This window comes from Haemorhous mexicanus, chromosome 3 (assembly GCF_027477595.1).
Source record: "Haemorhous mexicanus isolate bHaeMex1 chromosome 3, bHaeMex1.pri, whole genome shotgun sequence".
Lineage (NCBI taxonomy): Eukaryota > Metazoa > Chordata > Aves > Passeriformes > Fringillidae > Haemorhous > Haemorhous mexicanus.
Window position 1 is genome coordinate 72,067,850 of NC_082343.1, and position 19,517 is coordinate 72,087,366.

Below are 19,517 nucleotides of genomic sequence, written 5' to 3' on the forward strand. Positions count from 1 at the left end.
GCTCACTGTGGATCCAGAGGTTAAATGTTTCCTTCTATCTCCTCTCAGGGTTTGCAGAACATGGTGTTCTTGGAGCATGTTTACTGAAGACCTATCAGATGGGCTTTGCACAAAACAAACCAGAGCTACCCCTCCCGCTCCTGAGAAATAGCTTAGTGGTTAGAGCATTTCCAAAGAGTGAGGACTCTGGGTTCAGCACCTTTTCTCCCTGAGGTGATTCAAAGTCATGCCCTTTACATGCCTGGGCTCCCAAGATGAGAGAATTGAACTAGCTTTTGCTCTCATTTCCAGGCCTGTGAACAAGTTAAGAATTGCATGTAAAGCAGGACTAATGCAGTTGGAAGTGCTGGCTGTGTCGCCATCATTAAACAGCTTACCTTTATTTAGAGAAGAGGTGAAGTCACCTTGGGCCCATTAATGACTGGGACTTGGCCTCTATCTTGTTGAAGTGATCTCACTGCTGAGGTGAGAGCACCAGTCTCTCAGCTTGAGGCTGTGGTCGTGAATAGATGCAGTTGCCTTTTTGTGGTGGGTAGAAAGCTCTAGCACAGTGAGAGATAAGGCACTCCTGTCTTTGGTGCTTCCTGTTGGTTAACTTAGGTGACTTCCAACTTGACCTACAGGTTTTGTGAATGCTAGTTAAGGTACATTACCCTCCTCAATCTCTGTGTAACTGTAGAAAAGGTAACTTTTGTGTTCCTGAGTAATAGAGTGAAGTGTGATCTTTGCTTAGACACTTGAAGAAATGTTGTCTTCAACATCGTTGGACTTGTCTGCACAGTGTTTATTGTATTTGTAAATTTGACCTTTCACTAAGGTGGTACTTCCTTGAAATATTTTTTAGTGGCTTATACACTAGATAACTAAACGACCTTTTTTATGTTCCTGTAGTGAGAATGCACATCAAACTTTCAGCTCACAAGCACCTGAAAAGGCAGTTGAAAGTGGAGATATTTTGTCATTTGTTTCTTGCACACGTTTATAGTACCCAATCAGTCCTAATGCATGAGGGCAATTATCCCCCCGTGCTGGAAAGCATTGTTTCTTCAGTGAGGGTGCTTCCTGAAGGCCTGAGAACTTTTCTCTCCCTTTCTAGATAGCCAGACTTCTTCTAATTCATATCTCCTCACACGTGAGGGCACTGTAGGTTCGTTATTCCTTTATAACTGACTGCCACATCTTGGTGGAGGTTTGAACCAAAACTGGGTGTCTGTTGGTATTTTTTATGAGTTTTCTATTTATCTTTAGTTTTGGAGAAAAATGTTTGCATCTAGAAGTTCCCATTAAGGGAAAAGAAGAACAGTTCTTTAAAATATCAATGGGTGTATAAGACTTCATAGAACAGTTTGGGACCTAGAAAGAAAATAATTGGTCTCTAGTGGATTTGCAACTTGCTTTCAAAACCCAAGTGCAGTGAGATGTGAGTAACCTGCACTAATGCAGCTAAGTGGCTGAAACAGGGTTACAGAACCAGCAGGACAGTCTGGAGGAAGAACAAAACAGTGTCAACAAGTATTGTACACTGGGCTGAGTTAAATAGAGGCTGAAGTTGAAATTCTTCTTGAAGAGAACTGTGTATTCTTGTTGCTATTTAAGTTTTCCCATGTCAAGCTTTTTCATTTGACTGTATTATGCAGGAACTAGATCATTAGCATTAAAAGAACCTGAAGTTCTTCCAAGTTTATATTCAGGCCAAATGAAGTAAGCCTCAAGCAAACATGCAACTAGATGACATAATAGCATATATTAAATGTGCAGAGGCCTTTTTATTTCCCCATCTCCTAATTATATCAAACAATAGGAGATGAAATACATGTCTCTTTAGTGACACTGTGCTTCCACTCTGTTTAATAGATCTTTTTTCAAACATAGATATGTGTGCAGTTGAATCTTGCACAGAGTGGATGGCCACGGGCATTGTGAAATGCCAGAGGTTTCATGAACAGTACCATGAAAATCTGCAACCTGAAGAGCCCCTGAGTGTTTCTCTGTGATGAACTTACAAGATATACACTAACACTTCCCTTCACACTCAGGCCTTCTGATTTTAGGGTAACTTCCCATGATTGCATGTGAACTAAATTACCATTAACTTTGGAGTAGCTCATCTATAAAAACTTACTTGTCTGACTTGCTGTGTAAAACACATCAAATGGGGAGCGTGCTGTCAGTTGCTGTGACTGAAGTGACAAGATTTAACTCACAAAATGGTGGTAAATTGATTGTTTGCAATTGTGTGAACTTATTATGATAACAGCTCTTATTAATGTTTACTTTTCCGTCTGTGTTAAAGCATGCCTGCATGCTAAAACATATATTCCAGCATCTTCAAAACTTCTTAAAGGATTTTGGAAAGGAAGGAAATGTAGCAAATGCCAAACATCAAATGGTGCTGTAGACAATTATTGGTTTAATCTATTGGCAGTAGATTAAAGAAGGTGGCTGATGATGGCCAGTTCTTCCCTGTTTTCCCACAAGACTGGGCTAATAGTTTTCTCCCTACCTTTCCCAAGTGAAATGAATTAGTTTTATGATACCTGGGGTGACTGTTTAATGACCTCCTAGCTGTAAAAGCTTTTATGAACATCAGAAGCCTAGAGTTATAAATATGGAACTTCAAAATAGTCTGGGTTTTTTTTTGTTTGGTTCGTTGTTGTTTCTGGAATAGCTAGCATAAAACCAAAGGCTGGCCCATTGTCAGGTTAGCAGACTTCCTTTTTGGCGATTCCTTCCCTCTTCTGTGAAGTTTTTAATCTTCAAAATATCAAATAGAGAAACAAGCAACAAACCAAAGGAAAACAAAACCCCCATAGTTTTCCTTTTAACATTAAGTTATCAATGTCCTTGAAAAGATGGAGTCAGCCCTTTTACTGTAGATCATTATACTTTGGGTGGAACCAGGGAAAATAGTAGTTTGTGCAAAATGGAAGCTGGTAAGGCTTTGCTTGTGTAATGGTCTGCTTGATTTCTCCCTGCTGGAAACCTGAGAATATGTCCAACCTAAATGGTGGACATTTATTAATTTAATCTATCCCACAGTGACTTGCTTCTTGTGGACCCCTTATGCATTACTAGACCCAGCTGGTTTGGAAAGGGGTGATTTATAGAGGCGTTAGTGAGTGTAGCTAGATCTGTACTTGGACCAGAGTTCAGGAATAGCATTGAGCACCTACAATTTACATTGTCCAAGTGCTGGTTTGTGGGTTTTACTTTTTACCTCTTGGAGGAACCACTCTGTAAGCTGAAGGGGAAAACAAGTGCTCAACTCTGGCATTAGACTTTCATGGAATGAGGACACAGTCCCAGCTCAAATATAACCATTTCTTCTAGCGATTTCTTTTCATCTTTCTTGAAGTAGAAGAATTTGAGATGGGGGTTTCAGCAGATGACAGTCTAGCAGGTTGCACCTCTGGCTCAAGATATCAGCATGTGGGAGGACAGAGGCTTTTGGACTTACTGCTTCGGGTGAGTTTGGAGCCAGGCAGAGCTTTGTGCAGCAGTACTCGGAGCTATGTAGGGGCTGCAATGGGTGCTGCTTGCTTGCTTCTCTGGAGACAGAGCTGAAACAAGAGAGGAAGTCTAGTTACCGTTTCTGGAGCGGGGAAGAGAGAAGTACAGGTTGGTGAGGGAGAGCAACACAGTAGCTTGTGAAGTTAGGAAGAATTTTCTGATGCTTGTTCAGTGTTATCTCCCCTTCACTACTCTAGGAAAGGAAAATTCTGTGATCTGTGAAGATTGTGAGAACATAAAGCTTTGAGAATATTTTCAAAGCAAGCAGTATTTTTCAGTAAGAGCGTTGTGTGAGTGTTTACATGGGGCAGTAGAGAGAGGTATTAGGAGAAAGCATAGCTAATAGTAACACAATAAATATTGCTTTGGAATTTATGCACCTCTGGCTGATTGTTTAGTGCTCTTGTCCTTGAAAAGTGCTCTGTGAAATATGAAGATTTCTGTAGAAAAAAAGTTTTAGAAATCTTTTTGCCTGTTTTAACCTTTTAATAGTCTGATTATCAAATGCTAGGGAGATAAAAGTTCATTCAACATTAGATTGTTGAGACAACCAAGTACTGAATCATAACCCTAATGCCTGTTTAGTGCCAACTGCCAAATAAAATCATGTTATTGGAATGAAGTGCCTATATCCTGTTAAGGCACAAGAATACTTGGCAGTTAGCATCCAGTCATTTCACTAAGCTTTACAGCCAGGGATTGTAAAGAAAGAGCGGAACTTGCAAATATTAGATTGGCAGAATTTAAAAATGAAAGCAACATGAAAGGTAAAATCCATTCAATAAATGTCTTTAGTCCCAGGCTAATAAAGATTTTTGACTAGTGTTTTTGTGCAAATTCTCTATGTTCATGTTAATTAAATGTGCGGGGTATTATTGTTGGACCTTTTTTTGCACTCACTCTGCACTATCAAACTCATCAAAATTTTCCCTATTAATTTTCTTTGAGGTAGACCATCTCTGGTCTCTGAATTTCAGATTCCATTTTCTGTCTCAGCTGTCTGGGCACAGATCGTATTCATGTCTGATGACTTGATGACTACCTTAGTTAGTGTATCCTAAACTGAATTCCTTTCAGCTTTTCCCTTCCCTGTTCTGTCATCATCATCTCATTGCTCTTGCTTCCTACTTTGCCATCATCTTACTATTTTCCTACAGTGTCACATGATGCCAACTTTCAGTTGCGTCATGAAATCAAAAATTTGTTTTTAAAGATCTGTTCATTTCCACTAGTGCTTACTACATAAAGATATTGATTTCTGTATTGACTGTATGGACAGGATCTGCCTAACTTTGTGTGCCCATAAGGCACATACCTTGCTGGGACTGTATCAATACCAGCCCTTCCAGATTGCACATTCTTGCATCATGCAGCATGCGGGGCTGCAGGAACGCATCCCGCTGACGCACGGGAGCATAACAGAAGAAGGGACTGTTGAGGCAGGACATGGGGGTGGGGAGGTGAGGAAATAAAGCAAACGAAGTTCAGCTGTTTGAAATCCCAAATAAAAAACTGTCAGCCTGAGGGAGCTCACAATTTAGTGCTCCAGCTCCTTGACAGAGTGTGACAATTTAGGATTATTTGCATAAATCTAAGATACTGCTGAAAGCAGGTAAGTGAAGTAGAATCTTTTTGCTTTATTCGGGGTTTTGTTTTGTTACTTTGACCTGTTTTTTTCATGCTGGTTATGCAGAGACTTTTTGCACAATTTTTTGAGTCCTTACTGGTGAACCAAAAGAAAGCACCTTGCTAGCATGGCTTAACCATGTATTGTGCTACCTTTAGAATAATATTCAAAATGTCTACTTTAGGTCTGTCTGAATACAGAAAATTATAATTCCTTTCTTGAAATTCTCCTTAAAGGTGCTAAATGTCTCTAATAGCCTTAAAACTTATTTAAATATTAAAATCTTCTTTAAAATGAAACTTATGAAATAATAGAAACTACAGACAGTTCTCAAATAGTTTTGATTTCTTCCTAAGAGATTAACACTGAGATTGTGGTTATTTTGTTGTTCGGTCATTGTATTTGCAAAATTATACATTGAATGTATAAACATGTCAGCTTTAAATTCTGCTAATCAAAAGATATTATAGTTAGCCTTTAAGATCAAATCTTATTTTCTGAAGTCTTTGCCAGCTTGGTGTCACATTCACATTCATGTGTCCTGCTGTTGAAAGGCACTTTCAACAAGCTGTCTTATTGCAAGGAGGGGACAGATACAGTCGAGGCTTTGATCTCTCAAGAACTTGGCACGTGAGTGTTCTCTCTGACTCCTTACTAAGAAATCTTCCTCTGGCATTTCTCCCCAAATGTACCTTCTCCTACTTCAGCAATATTGAAATGGGCTTAACAGTTCTAGGAATGGCCTGGGAGATGAGTGCTATTCCTGGCCTTGCCACTCTCTGATTTGCTGTGTGATCTTAGACGAGTTATAGCCCCATTTCAGTTTGCTTATCTGTAAAATGTAAATAATGCTCATGGAACTTCACAATAGTTTTGAGTTATGTGAAAAGCTGATAGGATGTATTTATAGAAGTACATTTAGTTGATGTTGAAATATTTTCTGCTAACTTTTATATAGCATTGTACTTTAGAAAACTTCTATAGCATGACATATAAATGTGAAGAAAATTATCCATAGATAGAGTATGGTGGAAACTATCTAAGAGATTGTAATTTCTTGTGAGACTTTGAAAAGGCAACCTATAGTACTGCTATCTGCAATTTCATTTTATTGCCATTTCACTTCAGTTTTCATTTACTTTAATTCAGAAGTGACTAAACATATTCAAACTTTCAAAGAAACTGAATTTAAGGTGGGGGAGAGAAACAGTAATAGAAAAACAAACATGTTATAGTCTAGCACATGTAGATACATGTGCTAGCATTCTCCTTCCTTAGAATCCTAAAACATTTCAGTTTGGGGGTAGGGTGGATATTCTTATCAAGGCACTAAACTTTGTTTTGCTGGCATTTGAAATGTAGCTAGCTTTGAGAAGTGAGGAAGCTGTTTAGCAGAACACAGCAGTGCTGCACAGTATGTCAGGAGACAAAGAACAACACAGTCAAAGTATAAGTGAAAGCAGCATTTGGCCACACTGGAATCTGACCAGTCAAGAATTGGTGTTTATAACCAAAGGAAAAAAACACCCAAAGCCATGGCTTGTCTCAGTATGTTTACCAGTCTTTTTGGCTTAAAATCAGTAATGGGCTTTATTGAAAGCATTCCTTTAAAATGGTGACCTTAGGAGCCAGGCTAGATTGATACCTTACATTAGTACAACCTCAGCACAGTTACAAGATAAGTAAGGCTTAGAGGTTAGGCTTTTGTATATTTGAGTTGCATATTTTAATAAACATATTCTGTTTGCATATTACTTCTGCCATCTTACAAGTTGTATTGCAAAGTGGAGCTAGGAAGGAGGACAGAAGGCAGAGAACATAATCTTGAAATCGGCTATGGCTGCAAAGTAGACCTTGTAAAAGCTGTAAAATTGAGCTATGATTATGGCCTATCTTTTCTGGAAGGCAGATACAAAATTATAGTAAATTTCTGCAGCTGTTTGCAGAAGTTGCAGTGTTCAATTTGAGAAAGGTTTGCCCTCCCCAGGTCATGTTTTCACTTACAGAAATGTTTTCTCTTATGAAATTCACATGTACTTAATGTAGGGTGCCAGGCTGATCACTGCAGCTGTTTAAAATAGAAAAGCAGATGGAACAAATGTGAAGATTTACCGCACAGCTTGATCTCTTCCCCTGAAGCAGCCATTCATCATCAGCACCGCCGAGACAAACTGCAAAACGAGTTTCCCTTCATGGCTGTGATTGGGCTCTGAGAGGTGGCAGAGCTGCACGACAGTCTCCCGATTGGCTGGGCGGGAACACACCTCTGGAATCTGTTTATTTCCCAAAAATAAGATACAATCTTTTACATTTCGCCTAGAGATCTTTTATCTTGCATTTAATATCCAAATAAACCAGAAAAAACGCAGTTAACCTTTTTGGAACAGATGTAGTACTTTAGATGGTTGGAATGAATTCAAGTTTTTGGGGTTTTATTTGGTGGTTTTTTGTTTTTTCCTCATTTTCTCCTGAGAAAATTGTGCCTGTGCAAGTTGTCTAGATATGTTGTTTGCATTTTTCTGGGTGACTATGTATCATATTCAAGAACTTCCTTGCATCTTAGCTAGAGCTGAAAGTTGTTTTCACATTTTATAATGTATTGACCTCAGCTTCTACTAAAGGCAGTTATTCTTCTAAAGCTGTTTTTATGTCTGCTCAGTAAAATGTTTACACTTGCAGTACTGTCTTTCATTATTTTTGTAAAGGTCAAATTGCTATTTCTGATCATTATTTAGTGAGTTTCCTTTTTATTATGTTAATCAATTGAAATAGATCTGGAATTTTCTTGGATTTTTTTTTTTTTTAAGTTAAGGACTTAAACTATTTTGATGCCCTGTGTAAAATAACTCCAGACTGCAACTGAATGATTTGATCATCTGCAGTGAATGTTCCAGCTGAGTAAGTATCTGGCATAACTGAATACATCAGTACTCATTAACCTACTTCCTCTCTCTCTTTCAAAAAAAGGTAGAAAATTATATGGAAAACACATATGACTTTTGTTGTGGTTCACATGGGATGCATACAGAAGCAGAAGGCTGTGAAAGGCTAGTTTGTGAAGCAGGAACTTGTGGTATTATCAAGTAACAAGGAATTGGACCAGCACCAAACAGGAATGTTGACTGTAGGAGTAATTGCCTTCAGAAGAAGGCAAAGATACAGAGAGAATAAGAATGGAAATAGATGAGAGAGAAGATTAAAGGCAAGAGAGGCTGACTACCAGAAAGCTCTTAAAACCCAAGTTCAGTTTTTCCCTTCCTCCCTGAATAATTGGATTTGCTTCTGTTATATTTAAATATGGATAAAGGCAGTAGTCAGTAATATGTAAATTGCCAGTCGACTTTTGAAAATGCATTTATTTTCATGATCTATACAGAATTAAGTGTTGAGATTTTTAAACGATCAGCTGTGATACCTTATTGGTGTTGCTGAATTAATATTAAACATTCCCTTCTTAAATCTTTGCACCCTCAGTGATGGTTTTATAAGCTTTCACATTATCCTATAAAAATTCCTTGCTCTTTGGAGCAAAGTGTGGAGGAAATAACACGTGCACTTACGAAGGAATTACCAGGAAAATATACTTTCAATTCCCTAATACACAAGTCTTTTTAATTGTTTGTTTAAAATCTTAACCCAGAAAAGTGACAGAGAAAAGCCTTCCTCAGAAACTTAAAAAAAAAAAGGAATTCCACAGCTGCAAATGGAGGAGTGGTATGGTAATGGTATTGTTGATTTCTAGTTTTTTTGGTTAGTTATCAACTAGATAACAAACAAAAGTAACTTTTTCTCTAAAGAAGACTTTCTTCCTGTTGGATAGGAATGGGAGAGCTAGCAGCCTCATTCCTTTTATGCTCACTTTGTAGCTGTTAATTTGAATATTTTCAAATTAGGGTAATTAAGGGAGCTGCGTGAAGGAGGGAATCTTGCTCAGTGCTGCAGAGATCTCTGAAGACTTGCTTTGAGAAAGGGTTTCTCTGGCTGCTTCCCTTTTGTAAGCTGTAGGAAGTCCTGAAAATAACCTTTTTATATCTGTGCCTTAGGGCTGATGCAACAATTTAGGGTTTCTTTGGCTTACCAGCATTGTTTGCATATCCTGAGACTCCGTGAGACTGAAGGATGAACCTGTGCTTTCAGATCTAAATTTGAAAGGGAGATTCATTATTATATTATTGTAGTCTTCTATGTTGCATATGAAAATGTTGAACTGTGCTCTTTCCTTTACATAAATGTTGCTGCTGTTTAGTTATGTTTGTGGAAAAAAAAGATGCATCTCTTCCCTTTCTCCATAGGCCTAAAAGAGCTAGTGAAGCAATTTTTAGAGTTCTTGTTTTGTTATCTTAATTGACAGTCTCTTAACCTCCTTAAAATATTTGCTGATACTAAGCTGGTTAGTAAAATGGGAAGCTGGTAGCAGAGAGCTTCAAAAAGTGTGATTGGATAGCAGATGACATTTCAGACTGACAACTGCAAGATATGCATGTAAGGGGAAGCAAATTCTCATTTTACAGGCTGTGCTCTATGTGCTTGCTATTCAGAAAACAATGAAATTACAATAGAGCTGTCCATTCATATTAGAAAATTCTATTTCCTATTAGAGAATGGGAACAGTGTTTTGCTGTTTCTGCCTTATATGAAAGAGTAAAAGGCTTTCAATATCCTTGTTGGGAGGTAGTTTGCAAGCAAAATTACTTCTTTTTTTATTATTTAACTTAAATATGGCACAGCTAACCTTTGAAACTTCGTTTCTGTAGGCTAGTATGTCTCCTAGTAGCCTATACTGTTTCAGACAAGTGCACAGAAACTGGGAGAGGTTTTTGGAAGGGTGTTAAAATGTGCTGCCCAACTCTGGCTCTCTCTGAGTGGCAGGTTGCTGGAGGCAGGCAGGGGGTGCCTTAACAAGGCAAGTGGGCTGTGACACCTCTACCTTACCCTGTTTTCTGGGCCTCTGGTACTGGTTGCTGTTGTTGTTAGCACTAACCAAGGAGATGACTGTGCCTTTGTCCCAAAAATAAAGAGTATCCCTCCCTCAAAAACACAGTGAGCCATGCTGTTGGGAGAGGATTGCACTTGCAAGTAGAAAGAGGAAGGCCAAGTGTCAAAGATGTAAATGAGGAGGCAGAGATTGAAGCACCTATGAAGCAAGGCTGCCCCTTGCTGAAGGTGTCCCAAGGAGGGTTGTTAGTGGCTGCATGCTTTTTCTTAGTCCTCTGTTTAACATACATGAAATGAGAAGTGGGCAACAGAAAGCAAAGCCCAGAGTGGCTGGGATAGCTGTGGCTGTTCGGGAGAACTGTTTCCCTCAATGTTTTGAGTCCTCCGCATGTGCGGAGGATTATAAATAAAAACAGGAAGGGTGAAATAAAAACCGTCAAAATTATATTTTAAGGAATTTCTAGGAGATTTGGCTTCTGTTCCCCTCTCAAACTCAAAAAGTCTGGACCAGTATTTATCTGCAGAGGTGATTATGTTACTCAAATAACATTTTACAATTTTTGGACCAATCAGTAAAATAAGAAGTTACTTTTAGCAATTTAGAAACAGTGGGTGACAGATATTTAGAGATACTGATAGGAAAGAGTTTAGTGTTGGTGTATTTATTGTTTATTCAGAGAGGCTGTCACTTCACAGTGACCTAAACTGTGTCACATCTCTGGTTTTGACAACTAAACTTTGTAATTTTTTTCTTTTCAATTTGTAGAGTAGTCCTGGATTTTGTCAGATCATCAGTTCTTTCCAATACTTAAAAGAAACACAAAGCTTAGCATTGCTGAAGGAATCCTTAGATGGCAAAAGACTCAAACCCCAAGACTGTGATTGAAAACATAGTGGGGACTTTGGAAGCATAGTGTTATTTATTTTGGAGGTGAGTGCTCCTAGATTATGAATTAAATGCCCATGGGAAAACAAGTATGTTCAAGGCCATTCCCAACTGTTCTTTTCCTCTGTAAGTGTAAAAAGAACACATTGAGCTTGCTGCTTCTAATTTTAAAAATAAATAAATCAAGAGTTAGATGAAAATATTGCATGTAGTATTCCTCTTCCTAGAAAAAGGGTTAGAGAAGAATATGGATTCCTAGTAACTAAATTTCATGATACCTTACATACTGCTGTAAGGCACTGATGTGCTGGTAATGGCAAAAGAGGATCCTACAGAAAGCATAACTGAAAATCTATTTAGAAATGGTTTAACATCGTGTGAGTCAAGTCAATATGTAATTACAGTTCCAGTTGCTCACACACCATTCCAATAATAACGAAAAATTCACAAAAAATACACTTTGGAGTTTGCTCATGTATGTTATTTGCCAGGATATCAGAAATTTTTTAAATTTATTTTACTGTAGTTTAAGAAAATTCTTTTAGGTCTTTTATTGTAGATCAGTATGATAAAATGGTGGGGTAGTTTGGTTTTGAAGCTGCTGAGTCTGCAGTTCCTCAGTCTGATCTGCTGATCCATTTCTGGCAACTCCCAAAACAGTGAGACTTATAGAAAAAGGCTGTAGGTTTTGTTTACTGCCCTCAGGCTCTTCAGCCTGTAGAATTCACTATTTGTTTTATTTTTCATTTAAGATTCTTGCATTTACAGGTTTGTATAGCCTGGACAACACATATGTGACTAAAATTAATTGACAGCTTTGGCTATTGTTGCATCTCATCACACTTACCCAATGGGCCATTTCCATTGTATTTAATAAAGTAACACTGCACACAGGCAAAACCAAGTAAATGTTTAACAATAGCTACAGTGGTTTGTAGGAGTGTGTTTGTGTTGCTTTTAAATGGCTTTCTTCCTAGTCTGCTTTAAAACAAGTGTTTATATGTGGATATAGATATACATATATGAGGCCTTGCTCTTGGATTGTCTTTGCATTTGTCTTACTATTTTTGCAATTTCTCTTATAAAGCAAAGGAGACGAGCTTTTGCTAGTGGTTTCTTCTCATCGCCTCAGGTTAGTGAAGGGGAAAGATGGAATGATAGAAAAGACAGAAGGCAACCTCATTCAGGAGAGCACCAATCTATTGTTTAGTGAAACTGAAAAGGAAATTGTGATTGAGGTGGTAAACTAACTCAACAACAAGAACAGCAGATGGGGGAAGGCAAGTGCAGATGTTTGGCTTGGGAAATGGAAAAGCTCAGAGAAGAACTGATTAATTCCTTGTGCTGAGAGGATGCAGGAGTTTACAAATAATAAAGATAAATTTAAGAGGAAAAATTTCAAAATCCTCCAGTGTGTAAGTTTCTTCTTCTAAATATTAAAGGAAAAGTGAAGTTTAAAAAAAAAAAAAAAAGATTTCTTTCAGATTATAAAGGTCAAAATTTTATTCTTGAATGCTGGAAATGTTTAACTTCAATTATCCTCACTTGTCCAGGATCTATCATGCAGCTCAGGGAATAGGCAAAGCACAAACATTGAATGAATTCTGGAATTTATTTGTATGTTTCCTGGAGGAAACATACAAGTAAATTCCAGAGTTCATCTCTCTTGTGCTGGCAAAAAAAAAAAAAAAATCAAGTCTTCAATGACTTCAGACTTACTGTGAACTTTGTACCGCTTTCAGAACTCAACCAAAGTAATAGCTCCATCAGCTGGTGCTAATTGTTCCCTCAATGAAGAATGTTAATCTAGAAATGAAGGTAAAAGTGTTCATTTGTTCAGACTAGTTTTTGGAACAGCATATGAACACCTCTGAGAAGGTGAGACCTGACAGAAGAAATGTGGTGTTTTAATAGCATGGTGCTGAGTGTTTGTACATGTGTTCATAGGAATGGGTGTGTGTGCATATACAGCTGGTGGTAACCTCTGGTGTTACGTGCCAATTGTTCATAATACTGTGGACAGTCTAACTGGGGGCAATGAGCAGGGGGCAGTAATTCCTGAATACATCAGCAGTCTGTGCAATGCTCTGACTCAACAGGGATTAACGGTGCTTGCTTTGGTAGGAGAATCTTCAGCATTAGAAACCTGTCTTGGTGGCTATTAGAATTGCATTCCCTTTTCTGTGGGGCATTGCACTTCTGTGATATCCTTTTTATCTTGTGCTTCTTGTTAAAATAAATTATAAGCCTGCTGTGATAAATGGCTGAGCAGGAAACACCTTGGTACCCTCAGTGCTTTAAAATAAGAGGTGAAAGAATTCTTTGCCAAAAGGAAGCTGATAAATAATTGCCTTCCACACGGAGGGATTGGACTCAGTTATACCATTCTGTTTCAAGTGGAAACTAAGGCAAAAATATATAAACAGTTTTTTCAATCATTGTAAAAGCTCCAGGTATTGTAGCTTAAACCCCCTCCTCTCTGTCTTTACTTCTGCAGGCAGGTGTATGTAACCTCTCTGTATTGAACAACTGAAGGAAAATAATGAAATGCCACAAAGTAAATGTACATAAGAGTGACTGATCTAGTGTTTGAGGTACTAAATCAGAGCTGGATAAGACACTGAATATGGTTTGGTTTGGGAGGAAGAAGTGCATGGGTCAATAGTTTTGGTTTGGTGGTTTATAGATCAAATAGATTATGGAAATCACCCTATATCAAGATGAGTTTTAGTATTTTTGCTTATTTGTAGAGTTTTCAGTATTTCTTTTTTTCTGTTTCATAACGCTACTACTCAGAAATATTTCTGTCGGTCTAAAATTTCCACACTACAAACTATTCTCCATTTTATCCACAGCTATAAACTGGAGCAATAGAAGTGCTTTTGTCTTGTCATTACTATGACTTAATTCTAGAGGTATATAGCTATACCTTACCCATATATTTTTCTAAACTAATGTTGGTTTGCATTACTGAGACATTACCTTGTGCAAAACCTGCATAGATATGCCCTGACATTTCCTTGGAAAGAGTTGTTATGACCTTTTCTTTGAGAGAGTCTAATTTTTTTTTTTTTTTGAAGCAGATCTTTTGATATTTGACAGGAGCACTTGAACTACACAAGAGGAATTTTCTTTTTCCCCATGGCTACCACTCTGATTTGTCAAGCATGTAAGTGTTAAAAAGAAGGATTTGCCTTTGTGCAGTTACGAGCCTCTAAAAACTTTGCAGCAGTTGCAGGCATTGCAACTGGAGTTGGAGGAAGCTGTCAGATCAGTAGTGAGAGTGGAGGTGTAAGGATAAAAGGCTCTGTCTTCAAATCTGCAGTCTAGTCATGTAGACATGGTAGATTTTCCCTTTCCTTGGAGTTGCAGGGCAGGGGGGAAATATTACAGTTGGACCATGGAAATAAGTGTTGAGGTTCACTGGAATTTCTGGATTCTTGACAGTCTGCTAAGTGTAAAGAAGCTTCTGCTTGTGTGTAAGGTTATCCCTGTACCCTGGGTCACCAGAAGCATTATGCCACAGTTCCAAACTTTGCAGGTTTGAAGCTTAGTGGGAGTTTATGCAAGTGCTGTTGTTTGTGTTCAAAATCATTCATGCAACCTGAATTCTTCCTTTGAGTGTTGACATTCTTTTTTATTGCATAGACAATGCAATCCTCACCACAGTCACTGTCCAGTTAAATTCTGAGAATAAAAACTCAAATTTTAGTCAAAGACAAATTTACCCCTTTCCCATGTCCAACTTTATGTCATCTAAAGTTTGTGATACAGGATATTCTGTGAATCGGGGACTACCAAGAGTTGAAAAAGGGAAGTTCCTGTGTTTGCACACATTGTCTCAGATCTCTGGTGGAGCTCTGTTTCATTGTTGTAGTCTATTTATGCTTTCCTCCACGTTCTGGAAATGCTGAAAGTGCAGAAAGCAAGATTGTGGTTCTGAGCAACTGCACAGCAAGTTCTATTTTAATCACTTTCATCAACTTTATCCTACAGTGAAAGCTCTGTCCTGTATCTCTTCATCATGGGGGAAGGAGGGGGAATTTAATTTGCAATTAAGCCCTATTCTAATATCTGATTTACATATGGAAATCATGAATATAAAGATGTTAAACATTTCCTAGGACTTTCAGAGCCTTATGAATCAATAAATGGTTGACTGAATAGTTTTGTACCAACAAAATTATTGCTGGTATTACAATTACTATTAAAACACAAGCCTATTAGTACTGTTTCTTTGCCCATGGATTCAGGGCATGGAAAAAAAGAAAATGTTAGTTTACTTCCCAGAATAACAGCATCACAACATGAATTTGATGTTAAGTAGAAAATTCAAACCTGATTCTGGAGGACTGAGTATTTAATCTCCCAGGAATTTTTCTACTGGCTGGTTAAGGTAGTTTCACTAAGAAACAGTTATACACTGTTGGTATTGGTAAAAAATAAACCTATGCCCTGTGTTTTGCCAAGTTTAGAGTTGTTGGTTTTCCTAGGTGGGTGCACATGTTCTTAGCTTCCATGTGGAAATTAAGTATTGACCGAAATAGACAACTCCTGGTTTGCTTGTTCAGCTGACAGATGCTTTCATTTAAAACAGGTACAGCCTAGCTCAGTAAGGAGGTACTGCTGTTAATGTGTCCCTTGGGTAATAAATAAGAAAGAATTTCAGGTTTCATTTCTGGTTTAAAACCAAAAAAAAATGTTTACAACATTTAATTGGAGCTCAATAAATATGAACTAATGTTAAATATCTACATTAAATGCACTTCTCCAAAATAGAGAATGCTTCTGTTTTAATGTAATGGGCTGTACTGTCATTTAGGGTTTTGCTTTAGTGATACTGTTTTGTTTTTCTGCATAGGAAGTACTGTTTATAAGACATATGAAATTTAATTCCAGTGTTATGAACATTTAAAGTCATACTTTTAGATGTTTTGATAATCTTAGAAGTTTTAAAAGATCATTAACTGGCTAGATGTTTAAGCAGCTATAAAATACCCAACATTGCAAAGAGGAGCCAAACCTACCTTACAGTGCTGAAAAACAAATCCCCCATCTCCTAAACAAACACTTTGTCTCAGTACATTGTGGAGCATTTTATCTCTCAGAATGTTTCCCGTGTTTGTTAGATGGCTCAGCTCCAGAAGAGCTTTAACATAGCCTGCCCTTTTCTTGTATGCTTTGCTGATGATGTTTTCCTGCTCTTCATTATTCAGGTCTGTAATGAGTGCTATATTGTAATTGCTTCTTCCTTGCATATCTCTGATACATGTATATTTCTTCCTATATCTCAATTCTCACATGTTCTGTTGTTTCCATATCATGTAGAACAAGGTTTTATCTTTCTGTCCCAGGAACTCAAAATTTCATTCAGGCAGAAGTAGGACTTCAGAACTGAGCCACTCTAGGACTGTTTTTTAAAGGGCACCTTTCCATATCGCCCTCTAATCCACAGGCACCTGGACGTACCGTTCAGTCAACCATTCATAATGATTCGTAATGATTTGAAAGTCCTAGGAAATGTTTAACATACTTATCTAATATAATGATCTGAGGATAAAGAATATGAGTGTATTCTGTATTTCTTTTAACTTAACATATTCCGTCATGTTTTCCAAAACAGCAAAAATGTCTTAAGATTCTCTTGTTCTGAGTAAATATCTAGTTTGGGCTCCTCTGGAATCCTGTATGTGTTGGTACATAATAAGTCTTTCTCATTATTAAATTTTTAAGAATCCTTTTTACGTTAATGTCTTAATTTAAAAAAAAAAATAAACACAAACACCTAATTATATTTAACTTAGATTCTGTTTTCCAACCACTTTATAATTTAATCTGACATACAAAATTTCATTATTACTATTTTTTTGGGACAACATTGTGATTGAAATATTGAGACTTTAAGACTGGGAGTTGAAAGTTATAAACATGTCAAATATGCTATTTTGCTGTCATAGAAAATGTCCTGCCTGAACTGGCAGTTTTAAATTTTCTTTAGCAGATGGGTAGCATGAATTAGTTACATTGCTGAAGTCTTCTGCTGAGCATCCAGTAGCAGCCTTGACAGTATTTTGGAGTGAGACTTGATGCATGGCTGGCCAAAGGGAGAATTTGTTCTAGCAATGGTTGTTAGGATGGACTGGAGGTTAAATTGTTATGACAATTACCACACATGGAAGCATAATGTATTACTGGAAATTTTTTTTCCTGGTTGTTACTGTAGGGAAGGGAAAGATTCCTTTGGAACAACTTGTACAGTAATAAAATGTAAACAAAGACTGTATGTAATGTACAGGGTAGGTTTAGACATAGATTAATCAGTACAGCAATAACAATAAAATGCTTGCTTTTTGTAATGTCCCTGACTTTGGAACTGCTTTGTCAGGCAAGTCTGAGCCTATGGAGGGACTGCAGAAAGCCTGAGGTACTATTAACTTGAAACATGTCAGGCAGCCCAGGCTATGGGAGCAGATGAGTTTTATTTCTCTCACACATATTTCAAGCCCAGAGCCTTTTCAAGAGGCAGCTCACCATTTCTTCCATGATGGATGGCAGTCATCTTCCTTCTGATATGTTGATTTTTCTCCTTGCCTCTTTCCTTTCCATAGTGTTCTTTGAGTTTTTCACTTGCCAAGTCTTAAAGCTCCTTTCTTTGTGGAATCTAAGAAGTTATTTTTATATGACTGTTGCCTTTGAGGTACCTTTTTTCAGGTACCTCAGTATTCTTTCTGTCTGTCTTTGCATCATGGCACTTTTGTCTTGAGTCCCTTCTGTTACAAAACACACAGACTAGGAAGCATCTCACAGAAGCTGAGAGAAAGAAGTGTACAGACTTCTAGGCCAGGTTAGAGAATTGTGATGATCTGAATCAGTCTTGTGTGTGTAGGTCAGAGTTTTATTTCTCTCCCAGAAGCTGAATATAAGTTAAGTTCCTGAAAGGTATCTAAATTTACTTTAAAATTGAAGCAATGATGTCCATTTCCTGTAGTAAGAGATTTCAGAGTAATCTTCTTGCTGCTAGAAAGTGGTACCTCTGTAAGACATATTTGTGTAATGTCAATTTCTGTTCATTGTGGTTTTCTGTGAGTTAATTTATGAATTTGAAAAAAATTCTTTTTTTTTTTCCCCAATCTTTTTTTTCTTCTTAGACATCTTAATGAGTCTTAAAGGTGTGTGTCTATATAAAAATATATATGTGAATATGCAAAAATATCAAGTCATCTCTCAGCTTCCATTTATTTGCCTATAGTGAGGTTTTTAAGGTGTGTACTGAGAGGTTCCCCTTTCTTTACCAAATCAACAGGAGCCTTAAAAATCCTTCTAGTATTTTCAAGTAAATTCTGACACCAGGAAAATCATCATAAACAATCAGATTGCCATAATGCTTGCAGGAAAGGGGGTTGGTTTTTTTACCTGATATTTCTACTTTTATATATTTTAGCTCAAATTAGCCTTCTAGGCAGCTGAACCACAGTAACAAATACATAGTAGACCCCAAGCTGCAGTTCCCAATGTTCCTTCTGGAGACAGTGCTTTCCAAATTACTTTCCCAAGTGTGCATGTTGATTATTTTCTTTGTCCTTATGTGTGGGATAGCTAAATTAAAAGGTGTTTTCACAGAACCACAGAACAGGGAAGGTAGGGAAGGTGCTGAAGAGAGCTGTTAGGTCTGTTGAGATGCCCCAGGGAAGAAACAATTACTATATCTAGGCTGTGTATGAGAAGTTTATCTGACTGTTTTAAAGACTACCAGCAGCATGTGCCTTCCCTTGTTCAAACCTATTATCGGCTGGGGAAGGCAAGCTAGAAAGCTTTCAGAATCTGTCCTCAACATGTGTGTCAAACTGAATTTTGCCTTTTACCCTATCACATATTGCCTAGGCACTTAGAAACTGCTTTGCTAATTTCCCCCCCCCCCCCACTTTTTTTAGGAATTGAAATTCAGCTGGCTGAACTGGTTCCTTTTTTGTTTCCTTCTTTAAATGAAAGCATTGTTTCTTGTTTCTCTAGTTTTTGGTACTTTGCCCATCCTCCATACAATCTTGAAAACAACACTAGCCATTTCAGTCAATTCTGTATATATTTAAGGTGAAATATATTTAATTGGCTAAGCTTTGAGGGTTAAAAAAGGAAATTCAGATGGTTTTGTTATGTTGCCTTTTTGTTATTTTCCATTCACTTATTATCTCATCCCAGAATTTTAAAATTTTTGGTTTTAATAGATGCTAAAATTCTGAGGTTTTGAGAGTTTTTTTTCTTTCAGGGCCATGAAAGTCTGTGTTCCATGATATAGCCATATGACCTTGTTTGCCTGTGTTACAACACCCTATTAGGTCTTAATTGCATATGCTAGTGAAAATAGAAGCTGTAACAAATAATTCAAGTAATTTTTGACCATTAACAATATAGAAAAAACACCATAAGCAAGTAAGGATAATATTGTTTCTGAGTATGGACAGAAGATCCAGACAAGGATTTCTAAGATATTATCAGATTACCTTTACCTTCAGAGTTAAACTCTTTAATTGGATGTTAGATGGGTTTTCCTAGGGAAGCAGA

At 37.4% G+C, this 19,517-nt stretch overlaps 1 protein-coding gene and 1 long non-coding RNA gene across 2 annotated transcripts in view; both read left to right on the forward strand.

Moving 5' to 3' along the window:
• The window catches only part of SESN1 (sestrin 1), a 77,925-nt gene that overhangs the window by 18,300 nt on the left and 40,108 nt on the right, over nt 1-19,517 (forward strand). The window lies entirely within an intron of this gene.
• Nucleotides 2,639-8,808, forward strand: LOC132325243 (uncharacterized). The gene is made up of 2 exons (XR_009485859.1): nt 2,639-5,122; nt 5,692-8,808. It is a non-coding gene; the product is annotated as an uncharacterized LOC132325243 (long non-coding RNA).